The sequence below is a fragment of the Prosopis cineraria genome, unplaced genomic scaffold (genome assembly GCF_029017545.1).
Source record: "Prosopis cineraria cultivar Desert tree isolate PC_DT_omini unplaced genomic scaffold, ASM2901754v1 PC910, whole genome shotgun sequence".
Lineage (NCBI taxonomy): Eukaryota > Viridiplantae > Streptophyta > Magnoliopsida > Fabales > Fabaceae > Prosopis > Prosopis cineraria.
In genome coordinates this window covers 1-2,284 of record NW_026556235.1, presented here as the reverse complement: position 1 = coordinate 2,284, position 2,284 = coordinate 1, and the positions used below count along the sequence as shown (strand labels likewise).

Genomic DNA, 2,284 nt, shown 5'->3' with positions numbered 1-2,284 from the left:
AATAATAATAAATAAATAAATATTAAAATTATTATTTTAATATTTAATAAACAAAAAATATTAAGATGTTAAAATTAAATTTGAACAATTTAACTTCTTAAAATTTGACTTGAATAGTTCATATATAAATTTTGGTCTAAATAGTTCAGAACTATATTGAAAAAATTAAAATTGTAACTAAAAGTATTTTTTTATTTTATTAATTTTGCACATTGTTTGTCTATAAGAGATAATATCATTGAAAGCATGATAAGGTATTAACTATAAGTACTTCTCTTAACAAGAATTCAAACATTAATTTATTATAGTGTAAGAAACTAGTTCATTTTGGTAGACTCGACCCTTATTTTAAATTATTCAGATCATTTTTTATTTTTCAGTACAGTTCTCGATGTTCAAACTAAAATTTTTATTTGAACTATTCAAGTTCAATTTTAATATCTTAATATTTATTTATTTATTAAATATTAAATTATAATTTTATAATAATTATTTATTATTATAATAAATTTGTGGTTTAAAAAAAGTAAAAGAAAAAAAAATATTGCCAAACGTTAGTGTTTTAGTGGTGAGCACTGAAATCAGGTCCGTCTTTTTCATTGATTCTCGCAAAACAAATTTTATTTTTATTTTTATTTATTTTAATAACAATTCATTTCCATTATTATTATATTGATATTGTGATAAGTTTCTTGTCCTCATTCTCCCGTCAAAGTTCCATTTAGCTTTGCACTATAAATTTAATCGCGAGCATCAATCACTGACCGGCTTCCTTCTGACCTCAAAACGAAGAAATGGAGATCTGGTGTATCATCTTCGTCTCTCTCTGCGTCTCCATTTCCATTGCTTTCACTCTCTCCCTCCTCCGTCGTCGACGTCCTTCTCCACCACCGTCCCCTCCTCTCCCTCCCGGCCCATTCCGTATTCCCATCATCGGCTCCATTTTCTGGCTGCGACGATCATTCACAGAACTCGAACCCATCCTTCGAAACCTTCATGCTCAATATGGCCCCATCATCACTCTTTATATTGCCTCTTTTCCTGTAATCTCCATTTCCGATCGATTCCTTGCCCACCGTGCCTTGGTTCAAAACGGCACCGTCTTCTCCGACCGTCCCAACGCTCTTACGACCCCCAAGCTCATCAACAGGCACCAAGATAACATCAGCTCCGCCATGTACGGCCCCACTTGGCGCCTGCTCCGCCGCAACCTCAGTTCCGAGATGCTTCACCCGGCCCGGATCCAATCCTTTTCGGGTATGCGTAAAGGGTTTTTGGAAGTGCTCGTGAGTAACCTCAAGTCTTGTTCAGAATCAAGCAAGTCCATCAGAATCATTGACCATCTCCAACACGCTATGTTTCGCTTGCTAGTGTTCATGTGCTTTGGTGAAAACCTAGATGACAAGAAAATCAAAGATATCGAACATGTTCAGCGCCGTTTACTCTCTAACTTTAGCAGATTCAGTGTGCTGAATATCTTGCCAAAAGTTTCTCGCATCATATTTCGCAAGCGTCGAGAGGAATTTCTCCTGCTCCGAGAGGAACAAGGTGATATAATGGTTCCGCTGATCAGAGATCGAAGGAAGCTGAAGGAAGAGAAAACGATCAATACCTGTGAGAAGAAGAATGATAAATTCGTATCAGTGTCATACGTTGATACCCTGTTGGATTTGCAATGGCCTGAGGAGAAACGAGAGCTTGAGGAAAGCGAAATCATAACGTTATGTTCAGAGTTTTGAACGCAGGGACTGATACAACAGCTACAGCACTGGAATGGATTTTGGCGAACTTGGTGAAGTACCCAAAAATCCAAGGCAAGCTAGTGCAGGAAATAAGACAAGTCATGTGTGCAAGAGACGACATGGTGGACAAGGAAGTGATAAAAGAGGAAGATCTGAGGAAAATGCCATATCTGGAAGCTGTGATCTTGGAGGGACTAAGGCGTCACCCTCCAACACACTTTGTGATCCCACACGGACTGTCGAAGGATGTGGTCTTGGATGGTTATTTGCTGCCTAAGAATGGGACAGTGAATTTCATGGTGGCAGATATGGGGTGGGATGAAGAGGTGTGGGAAGATCCTATGAGGTTCAAACCAGAGAGGTTCTTGAATAATAATGGAGGCAAAGCATTTGATATAACAGCAAGTAAAGAGATCAAAATGATGCCGTTTGCAGGGAGGAGGAGGTGTCCTTTTATACTTGGCAATGCTCATTTGGAATACTTGTAGCCAATTTGATTTGGAATTTTGAGTGGAAAGCTTCACATGATGGTGTTGATTTGT

General features: G+C 37.8%; 1 pseudogene; it reads left to right on the top strand.

The window, feature by feature from the left end:
* Nucleotides 1–794: 794 nt before the first annotated feature.
* Nucleotides 795–2,272, top strand: LOC129298777 (cytochrome P450 89A2-like; annotated as a pseudogene).
* Nucleotides 2,273–2,284: the final 12 nt, after the last annotated feature.